The sequence below is a fragment of the Plectropomus leopardus genome, chromosome 9 (genome assembly GCF_026936395.1).
Source record: "Plectropomus leopardus strain MGB_pleo_1.0 chromosome 9, ASM2693639v1, whole genome shotgun sequence".
NCBI classification, from domain to species: Eukaryota; Metazoa; Chordata; class Actinopteri; order Perciformes; family Serranidae; genus Plectropomus; species Plectropomus leopardus.
In genome coordinates, this window is record NC_142184.1 from 11,491,092 (window position 1) to 11,503,285 (window position 12,194).

The following is a 12,194-nucleotide window of genomic DNA, read 5'->3' on the forward strand; positions in this document are numbered from 1 at the left end:
TAACATCAATAATGTATCTGTAATGACTATTCTTTCTATACATGACCACTGTAACAAATTTCTACAAAAATACAGCAAAATTCTAACAGTGTTTTTGAAAAATACAGTAATACTCAAAATCTTTTTGCTTTTTGGAGCCAATATTACACTGTGAACCTTGTATTCTACTGTAGAGTACTGTAATTTTACGGCAAAATTTGTGACAGTGAAACTGCTGTAAAAATACTGCCAAAGTCTAACAGTAGTAAAGCTTTTCCAAAACACTGTAAAACTGTGCACTGTAAACCCAAATACTATCACATTATACTGTAGAATACTGTAATAAATTGAACGTAGTATAATGTTGAGGCAATTTATTAGAAAGCTGGCAACTACGGCTTCCAGTGATTTACCATAAATTCATGTGAACATTTATTACAGTGAAATTGCTGTAAAAATGAAGCCGAATTCTAACATCAGTGTACAGTTTTTCCAAATTACAGCAAAACACAATAAATAGTGATGCTTTTTTGAGACAGTATTACACTATAAACCTCACATTCTACTGTAGAATAGGCTACTCTAATAAATTCAACGGTAAAATACCGTTAAAGTAATTTATCGTAGTGACACTGTAAAATAACAGGATGCTGGCAACTACAGCTGCCAGTAGTTAACCATAATTTTACAAGAAATTTTGTTACAGTGTAGGCCCTTTGTCTAACGGAAGAGGCAAAAGGTGGAAGAGCTACTCAGATTTTTTTTTTACATAAGTAAAAAAGCAATAAGTGTAGCCTAACTTACTACAAGCAAAAGTTATGTTTCTGACATTTTACTTCAGTAGAAAAGTAGCGGCATAAATATATACAAAAACCTTTGCAGAATGACGCATATTAATTATAATTAACAATTTCATAATGTGTACATTATTTTCATGTTGAACTAGGCTACCTTAACTACTTTGAGTAAATTATCTGCTGGGTTGCTTATACATTTTATCTTAATCTCTAATATTATATCATAATTTAACCAATGTTGTCCAGTGGCAATATTTGCCCTTATAGTGGAGTACAGAAAAGAGTAGAGAGAAATGGAAATTAACATATAAAGTACAAATACCTCAGAATTGAACTGCTACCTTACTTGGGTAACTGTATTTCGTTACTTTATACCACTTGAAAGGCGCTCCGCCTGCAGTGCATTGATAATTAGGCTAACAATTATCAATGTACTCTGCTGTTCCCTTTAGCTCTACAGTATTTTAGCATCTTTTTAACTCGCTGTTTTTGCAAGTTTACTGTTTTAAGTTCACCTTAACTGCTATCATATTGTTTCCAGATGCAACAGTCTTATCTTTTCAGTAAATAAGCTACAAAAAACATAAAAACGAACCTGCTCAGCACAGAGGCAAACAAAGTTAGAAGCTAACTAGAGTAGCATTTAAGCTAAAAACACCTGAAACCTATTTCCCTCAGGAGTTAATGGACATGAAACCAGACTTAAAAGACGGTAAATATTGGACTTACATTCATCAGGAGGCCAGAGACACGACTCCAAATGATAATGTTGCTCCATGTTTGCTGGGTGTGCTAACTAGCAGTTGTTGCTAACAAGTTCATCAAGTTAGTATGTTATGTCCTCTCTGTGTTCACTGCATATCTACACCGCCCCCCTTTGGCCGCAATAATAATACAGCTTTTACCAGCTCACATCTTCATTATAGTGTGTTAAACATTTGAAATATCGCTCAAAAAAGGTTCGTATATTCATTACATTTTAATATAGCTAAAGCGGACGTCCGGCTACGTCATGGCCAAGACAGACGCTTGAATACCCAGCTTCACCAGACCCTAACTAAAATAGCCGAAAACATAGATATAACCTACAAATGAACAGTAGACTGCATGACAAACTCACGACGACAATGAGCATGAGTGAGAAAAATAACAAGATAGACGCTAAAACAGGAAAACACGACGAGATAACGTCTAACGTCTAAGAAGAAGCAGCTAACGCTAGCAGCCATGACACCAGGTGTGGCTAATAGTGGAACAAGTCTGAGGTGCTAACGGAGCTGAGGAAACTCCGACAGCAGAGCAACTTCTCGGGCACCAAACTGTCGTTCAACAGGCTGGAAACATATGTGGGTGAGATTAAAAAGCAAAGGAGAAACTTGATGAAAGAGTAACCGCGGTAGAAAACATAATGAGCGCCACCGAGGGCCGGAGTATGCTAAGAAAGAGCTGTGATATTTACGAAGAGGAGCTAGCTTAACGGCTAAATGTGATGATGAAAACGGACTCCGGAGGTGATTAAAAGTTCAAGGAGAATAACACCAGACCTCCCTCACAGCACCCTGCTGAACTTAAACTTTCCCTGGATACAGGAGTAAGGGTGTTCCCCTCGCTCCTGGAGGCTCAGCCGCTGGAGGAGCTTGTTATTTTTTGCGGGGACTTGACTGAGGACAGGTGGCTAGCTCAGGTGAGTCGGAGGAGGAACTGGCAGCTGAATCCCGCGGACCTGAGAGCCATCTTTCACGGGGGACAACGGAGCAAATTCAGGGATGTAAGTACAATTTGAACTCTCAAACTCGTGTAAAAATGAGGACTTTATGGACAGTTAGGACATGTGACAATCATTTGTTGGACATTGAGAAATTAATATACAGATTTAGGCGATGACTACTTCATAAAATACACAGCTGAGTGGGGGAGGGGCATATGAATGCTGCACACTCAGGTGAGTTAATATACTAAGCGACCAGGTTTCCAGTCTTGGGAAACCAGTTGGAGCTGAAGCACTCTGTGATGGATGAATGGATGGATAATAATACTAACAGCTCCTGACATGTTGAAGTTTGGCTCGTTTTTTCCTGCACATTAGAAATAGAGTAGTTTGTTTATGTGTGTTTCTGATTCGTGACCATTAAGCCTTGCTGGCATGGTTGGGATGGTCATCAACAGCAGTGCACTGCAAGATGGAAGATGATGCCTTGGTAACATTTTGGAGCTGTGTTGGTTTACACAAATTACACAATGAGTCTGTAACCATTTGAAACTTTAAATTGGATTGATTTCTTTCAAAAACATGGTAAGAAGGCAATGAGCAATGGAAGAAGAAATGCCCCCAAAATTAGAAGAAATTAGTACAAAAGTACAAGAAAAAATAACCAGAAAAAGTGTTGGAAATTGTTAAAGGAAAGATATGTACACATTTTTGTACCATTTTAAAAATATAACAACAACAACAACAACAACAACTATTATTGCAATAGCACTTTGTGTATCTGCCCAACTTAGATTGGGGTGAAACATCCAAAGTTTTGATTTGTAGAAGAATGGATTTTTTTTCTTTGTTTCTGAGGCATTCTGCCAGACAGTTGGAAGTTTGATGTGTTTATGGCAGTGTTTGATGATATTATATCATTTATCTGTTCCGAATGTTATACATTTTTCACCAAACATGTTCATAAAAGTGAAAAACACCTACCTGGATTTTAATTTAAAACTTCATATGGTATGAACCATGAAACGTCAGAAATGTACAGATTCAAAACTTATTTTAAGAGTGTCTAACCATGAATATACTGAACATTATCAGTTGTTATATAAATGGGATACATCAGTCCATAAAGAGGAAGAAAGTTATGAATCAGTTAACCCATTTGAGTGACAAGGAACACAAGAAGCTATGAAGGGAATGGGTGGGCCAGGTTTTCAGTGCTTCGTGTGAAAATGCAAAGATGCAGTACTCCTAGTGGGAAATACTAAGGGAATAATAATTGTGGGAGGGGATTTCCATTGTGTTGTTAATCCAAAAATAGATAAACGCCCATTTGAACAGCATTTGAAAGCATTAACTGGTATGATGGAGGAGCTTGGACTTGTCCACGTGTGGCATTTAAAACATTCAAGGAGAAGGGATTTCACGTGTTTTTCAAAAGTCTACTCCCGAATTTATCTTTTCTACTTTTTAAAACAGGACGCACATAAGGTGACAGATTGTCATATTGAACCCATAACCATATCAGATCATGGACCAGTACTAATTTCAATAAATTTGGAAACAGAAAAATATTTTTAAACACTAGAGGCTGATTGTTTCACTATTAAATAACCCTGGGGTGGTACAAAGTATATGAGAGGAATTAAATAATTACTTGGAACATATATACTTGGGATTAAATAATTACTTGGAATGTAAATAGATAGATTTTCTTTTTGCAAATACCAGTGGGCAAATGTTGATTACTCCTTTAGGTATTTATATAAGCCTATATAAACATATTACATCTGAATATGTGTCCATTTTTTCAATTGTTAACCCACCATATCTTCTGAACAAAATATATATAATATATAATAATACAGAGGATATTATTATGATAACATGGTCTCCTTTTCCAAGGAAAAAATCACCATGATGCTGTTATGGATGCTCCATAGTCCTTCCATTATTTACTTTTTTGTTGTTGTCTGTAATAGATGACATCGCTGCTATAGTTTGTATATGTGCTGTTAGTCTTAATAACATGAATACAATATGTGAAAGGTTATTTTAAGGTGGAGTTTCCCTTTAATCGTTGAATCTATGGCTCCTCATGAAAGTCTGTTGAAGTGAATAATGGCAACACAGATGTTCCCAGTCATAAATGCAAACATGGTATCACTCACACACACACACACACACACACACACACACACACGTTGAGAGCACTGTGCCACCAGCTACTGCGTGAGTATGACTAATCTCCAGTTTGAAATCAAACTGACAATAAAAGACAATCTGTCCTCTCCAGAGTAATGCCCAGTAGCACAAGCATTAAGGATGGCTTGATTGGATAAGACCATGACTAATAACTCTGCATCTGATCCAAGGGTGGATATCCAAAGGGGCACCGAGGCAGCCAGTCGTTGTGCTGTACGCTGAATACCTTTTTGTTTTTTTTGTTCAGCTTGTCCGTTTCCAAAGGGCTGAGCTAAGTTATCTGACAGTAATCTCTTCTCATATTGTCTCCCAACGAGAGAGACAATTAGTTCAGCTTCCCAGTTCAGCTGAATAATAACTCTACCTGCACGGTGAGGTTCCACTTGTCTTCATTTGGCTGGCTGTTAGCGGCCTTTTGGTCCAGGTGATTGAGTTGTGAGACATTAATTTAGTCTTTTAACACTCTGCAAAGCCTGACCGGATGTTAGTTATACGACATGTGCAGTGGTGGATGAAGTACCTCAAGCCATACTTGAGTAAAAGTACAGATATCTTGACAGAAAATGACCTTAGCAGAGGATAAAATTGCCTATTAGGATATTACTTGAGTGAAAATGTAGAGGATATGAAAGTTACTGTACTTCAGAAGTAATTTTATGCGAGTTAAGGTACAAGTAAATGCTGTTAATAAAAAGGCAAGGCAGCTTTATTTGTAACGCACATTTTATACAACAGGGCAATTCAAAGTGTTTTATAGAGCAATAAAACATAAAAGAGATATAATTTATTACTAAATTATATACTTTAAAAATAAATCACCATTAAAAGTAGCAAAAGTACAGACAAGAGATGCAAAGAAGGTAACTGTTCGAAATGTTGAGAATTATGAAGTTTATTTATTCGTAACACACACCTATATTACACTTGAAGAAAAACTCTGCTTTTTTGTATTAAAGGATTTAAAGAACAAAATCCAATCGTTCCCTTCCTCACATTCATTCAGTCATCCATCTGTCCTCACCTCACTTCCTCCCTCTCTTCCCTATTTTGTAGTAAGTAACTAAGATGCTTTGGGGAAATGCAGTGGAGTAAAATTATACATTTTGTTTTGGTAATGTAGTGGACTAAAAGTGAAAGTTGACGGTAGTACAAAAACTCAAGTGCAGATACTCCCAAAAAAATATGACAAAGACAAGAATGTATGTGATAAGACATTGAGTCTCTCCCTTCCCCTTGTTAAAACGTTAGAGATACATTCACTTACCAAAAAGTATTGAATCTATGTAGCAGGAACAGGGCGGGGGGAGTGTAGGCAGGTACAGATCCCGAGCAGGTACAGTGTTTCAGTTATGGCTTTCAGAGGCTGGAATGCAAAAGTACAAAGCAACAATCCCCTTTACTCATTTCTCATTTTGTACATCCTAGATTCCTTTCCTCACCTCCTCTCCTCACATCTCAGTCCCTGTCACCTGAGACACGAGCAGAGGAGGCAATTAAGAGACACAGTTAGAGAGGAGTTGAGGCCATTTAACTAAACGAGACACCTGCGCCTCATTGCAAAGTGACGTCAGATTAACACGTGACACTGCTGCATCATTACCAGTGTGTCATGCCTTTTTCATACGTCACAGGTGCCAGAAAAGACGTCCACAAAGGATACACTTGTGCATCCAAGCTCCTCGAGATGCATTTTTTAGACATCTTTCAAAATGGCTTGATGAGGTTGATTTGTGAGTCACAGCCACAAATGTGTACACAGTTCACCCATATAGTCTATAAAACTAACTGGTCCAATCACAAGGTCCAGATTTATCCTTAGTCATTCAGGGTCCACACATTATAAAGTAACACGTATTCAGTTTTATTTCACAAAATGAAAACCACACAGTGGCTGAGAATACAAAGAAATACAACACATTTCAAGAATAAACAGAAATGAAATTCACTGTACTTCAATATAAAGGGTTTTGTTGGGGGTTTTTTTGTACAAACAAACAGAATAGACCCTAGGTCCATGTTAGGACCCACCACTGGGCAACCAATGGTCTAAGGTATTGTAACACATGCATTATATATAGCCTTTTTTATGTAATCATTCTGATATGTTTAATCTGTTGTTGTTAGTTTTTGGGGTGTTTTTTTACATGCTGGTGACGACCACAGCCGAAGGCATTATATTTTTGGGTTGTCCATCCGTCCATTTGTCCCATAATTGTGAACGAGATATCTCAAGTGCGCCCTAAGGAAATGTCCTCAAATGTGGCACAAATGTCCACTTGGACTCTACAAATGAACTGATTAGATTTTGGTGGTCAGAACTGAAAGGTCACTGTGTAACTGTGACCTCTCAAAACACATTTTTGACCATACCTGAAGAATTTCATATGCTAATTATGACAAAAATTCACATAAATGTCTGATAGAATAAAATGATTAAATTATTATATATATTAGAACCAAAAGGTCAAAGGTCAGTTTCAATGTGACATCACACTGCAAAAACACTTTTGTCCATTACTCAACATCATAGTTCAGGAACAGAAGGGAAGACATTTGGTCAGATACTGAATTAATCTTGTGTGTCCGTCTTGAATCTGTGTTGAGTGTATAGATATCCTGTACCGCCAGGGGGAAGATGTGTGTGATACATACATTTATCATAATATGTAGCTCCTTGCAGCAGCATCCATATTTGAATCACTGTCTATTTTCACTGTCATATAAATCTGCTTCAGATAGATTTAAACTGTAAGTGCAACTTCACAGAGGCCAATGTGGTAATTGTAGGTTTTTTTTTCTGTTTCATTTAAAGAATTTTATTACCTCTCAGTCTGTCTTATCTTATCTTAGCTTAAGTGAGTAACGTGTTGTTTAATAAGATGCAGAAGCTCAGATCTGTTGTGCTTTCTTTAGAGAGAGCAAAAATGACTCAATGGGAAACAAATGAAGCCTTTAACATTGGTTCAAAGCGATGTGCTGTTTGTTTGGTCATGGCCTGTCCTCCCAAATCTATTTCATTCAGTCAAAAGATACATTTTTGTTGTTTTAGAACAACATTAAAACCAACTCCTGCATGGCATCATATGGTAATAAAGATGCTGTACTCTGCTGCTTTAGAATATTAAATATTACTTAAATACAAAAAGCGCAAAGTGGTAAATGTTATTTAACAGCTTTAATGTGGTACATAATTTCCCTTCCCCGAAATGCTTATGTGATAATCAGACCATGTCTAATCAGCTTAGCACCGACAGCCTGTATAAGTCAGCATGGATCGAGTCAGGTAGATGCAAAACAAAATCATTTTCACAGTCTAAGTACAATATTTTGTTTAAATGTTAAAGATACAGCTGTTTGGCCAATTATTCACATTTAAAAAGATTTTTTTAAAAATCTCTCCTGCATTTTAAGTTCCCGATGGAGAAAAAGAGGAATTTCTTTCACAGTCCATCCATCATTGTTAATGTAATTTGAGTGGCTCATTTAGTCCACATGAGGGATTTTAAATGAAAGCAAACCATGCCATTTTATTCGCCTTCTAAATTAAATATGCAACAAAACGAGGCTAGTAACCGTCTCTTTTCAGTGTAGTAACCTGTACAGAATCGTGACACATTGTTGGCAGAGAGAGTGAAAATAGTGGGATAGTTCCTGCTTTGTCTCTGGCCTCCCTGTGACTCGTGCATGATGTATAGTGAGTGTTTTGGAGGAGGGAGAAAGCTGTTCCACCATTAACTGCCAAGCTCCGTTGTCAGCCCGATCAGATCGCTCCGTTCCGTCATTCACAATCTGTTTCATGTAACAATCCACATATTCAGAGCTCCTTCCAGGACTAACAAACTGTTTCTCATATTACTCAGAAAGCATTTATTGCCAGGTGTTTGTGCGCGTGTTGCTTTCACTCATGTTTCTGGTGCTTACAGCTGCTTAAGATAGCCATTAGACCTGTGATTCATTTTAGATTTAATTCATGATATAGAGCCCATTTTGTTGTGTTCAGTAACACTGACGAAATGTAAAGGTGGAGACAGAAGGCATGACATTAAACGAAGCCAGAGTTTAGTTGGCAGCTCTACGAGGCTGTACTAAAGCACAGAGCTTCTCTTAACTAAATGGTTATGTCATCATCTTAATATGTGCACAGTGATAGTTTTAAAGGAAATTAACTATATATATATACTTACATATTGTGTGTCCTTATTTTCTATATATAGTGTTACATCATATATTATATATATGATATATGATGTTATTACATCATGTTCCTGTTGGAACATGTCTGGTTGTGAAACTTTGGTTTTAAAAGGTTTTATTGGTGATTTTTCACAGTAAAACGTGAGTATTTTACTCTGTTAAAGACATTCCCCAGTTTCATATACCCTGCTACATGTAGCTATATGCTAACATTGGGGAAACATGTAATCTTGGTTGTTAATGTTGTTAATTTCTCCCTGATTTTGCATTATACTTATAAAAATCAACCAGTTGTGTTTACAAGCTCTTATAGGTGATTTTTCAAGATGGGAATTGCCGCTAATGATGGTGCAGAGATACAGAGGACCCGGAAATCCTGACCAATCAGAGCAGTCTGGGCTTTTTCGGTAGGGAGTCTTAAAGAGACAGGTGCTAAAACGGAGTGTCTCAAACAGAGGGTGAATACAGGTGTTCCAGCACGGACAGTATGAAGAAAATTGAGTGTTATTTGAACACTGAAACATGTAAACATGTTCCGGTACAAACCCAAAACATAAGTATGAACCTAAAGATGAGTATTAGGTCCTCTTTAATCTCTATTCCTATAGCATGTGCTCCCCTAAACACATAGAGTCCACAGATCGTGCCCACTGGCATGCATAACTGGGTTCTTCCTGTGGAGGATTGGCATTGAAACGCAGACTGCTCATCATGCTCGTGCCCCCAAGATATCACGCCAATTATTTGTCTCTGTGGGAGCAACCTATTTGTGGAAGATCTTCTTAAAATAAGAGGGGGAGTCACAGCCGCTCTACATCCTTTCTGGTTCCTGACTGGACAGTTTACGTGGGCACGTGTCACCTCTCGCTGCAACCCCGCAGGCCCATCTAACTGTGTCTGTAGAAAGGTAGTGACGTTGCATACACCATACAAGCGCAGGCTTTTGGTTCTGTTCACACCCCTGCAGAGAAAATTCAGTCCCACTGTGCAGCTCTGCATCTCCATTTTAGTGAGTTAACAGATCTGTACAACTTGCCCACGGCTCTGTCAAACATGAATCCCAACATTTCTTCTGCCACACACACATACACACACACTCAGATTTTTCTGTTCTGGATGACACAAATCACAAATAGGAAGAAAAATATTGTATCATAATATTTAAAATGTGCTAAATTGGAGACGCATGGTCTTCCTTAGAGGTGCATTTGCTTTTGTTTTCCATCTCTTTTCAAGACCTTTAATTTTTAAAACAACATTCACTTGCTAATTAGGTGACTAATTGGATATCCCTCTTGCTGGCTTTGAGTGTGTCATCAGTTTTCACACTGTAATCCAGATCATTTACTTTAATATGCACAGACAATTTACAGCTGAAGAGAATAAATTGGATTTAGTCTTCCTTTTTTCATTTTAAACAATAGTGTTTTCCACCACATAAAACCACACATGTGCAGCAAATATGTGTTATTACCGTAGTTAAAGGCTCACCACCGAAACACTCCCAAAACACAAAAGTGATCCCAGATGTGAATCCATATCACAGAAAGGTAATGCAACTTTGTGAGTGTTAAACAGGCTGGCAAGGATAGTCTGCAATGCACAGAGGCGGTGGGATGTCAGGGGCAGCTGACAAGAGGATGTTAGGTGGGCGAGTGGCATTTCATCATACAATTCATGCATGGTAATCAATGACCACTCACCGGTGGAGGGAATAGGGACCAGAGGGAGAGTGAGAGTGCCAGTGGGCATGTCAGATAAAAGCACTGAAGGAGAAAAACAGAACAGGAGGAGCCTGCATTGAATTTGGGGGGGGTGACAGAGAAAAAGGGGACGTGTAAAAAAGCACAAACTGTGGGAAAGATTCAGAGATTAAAGTAAGCAGATGATTATGTAAGCAATTATTTGACAGGGGGAGACACATAAAAGGCTGGGGAAACTGTGCTGATTGAAAAAGCTGAAGCGCTTGCACCTCCTCTCCTGTATAATCCATCTCTCGGTGATCGCTCCTCAGATCATGGAAACAGGACTGTTTTTACAATTAAATGACTGATTTGTTATGACAAAAAAAATCTTGTTCTCTGTCTTTCACATGATGTGTTTTTCATTTATTTACCTGTCAGGTTTTTTTTAGAAATAACTAAACCAACTCTGTTTATGTAGTATTATAGAAGGATTATTGAATGATCAGGCACAGGCCCAGGGGCCCAGAGTGTCAATGGCTCCCCTGAGCCTTAACCTGCAAAATGTCATTAAATTTAATATGTAGGGACCAAGAGAGGGCTCAAAATGACCACAAAGAGGAGCAAAGAAACTGCAAAGAGACACAAAATAACTATGAAAGTGGGTAAAGCGACCACAAAATGACCAAAAAAGACTCAAAATGACCTTGAAGAAACACAATATTGACCATAAAAAACACACAAAACAACCACAAAGAGATACAAAGTGACTATAAAGAGACACAAAACAACCACAAAGTTATTGGTACAAAATAACCAAGAGAGACACTAAATTATTTTAAAGAGATACTAAAGAAAACACAAAACAACCATAAGGAGACCAAAAATGACTTCAAAGAAACACAAAATGACCAAAAAGACACAAAATTACTTCAAAGAGAGACAAAACAACCAAAAAAAGACACATAATTACCTCAAAGAGAGACTAAATTACATCGGAGAGAAACAATATGGCAAATAAAGACACAGAATTAGATCAAAGACACACAAATGACTACAAGAAAACACAAGATTCAAAATGACTTCAAAGACATACAAAACTACCAAAAAATACCCGAAGAGACATAAAATGACTACAAAAAGACACAAAACATCCGCAAAGAGTCACAAAACAACCTCAAAGCCTGCAATACAGCTAAAAAGGTATATAATTGCGTCAAAAGAGACATAAAAAAGACCCAAAATTACCTAAATAAAATCAAAAATTACCTAAATGAGACTTGAACAAGTAGCCCAAACCACAAAAAGCTTCATAATGACTATTAAGATACACAAAACCACCACAAAGTCTGTGTTTCTTGCTGCATTGTATGCAGTGGGGCCCTTTTTATACCTGTGCCCGGGGCCCGCCTGTCTTATGATCAGAATCAGTTTTACTGGCCAAGTGTGCTTACACAAACAAGGAATTTGACTGTGGTTAGCTTTGCTCTCAATGTACAGGAATTAAACATTAAATATAAAAAATTAAAAACTGTTAAAAAACAGAAAATTGTAGTTTGAAAATGTGCATATGTACAAACCCTAATTAAACAATTTCAGCTAATATTTACAAGTCTGTCTGCGTAATGATAT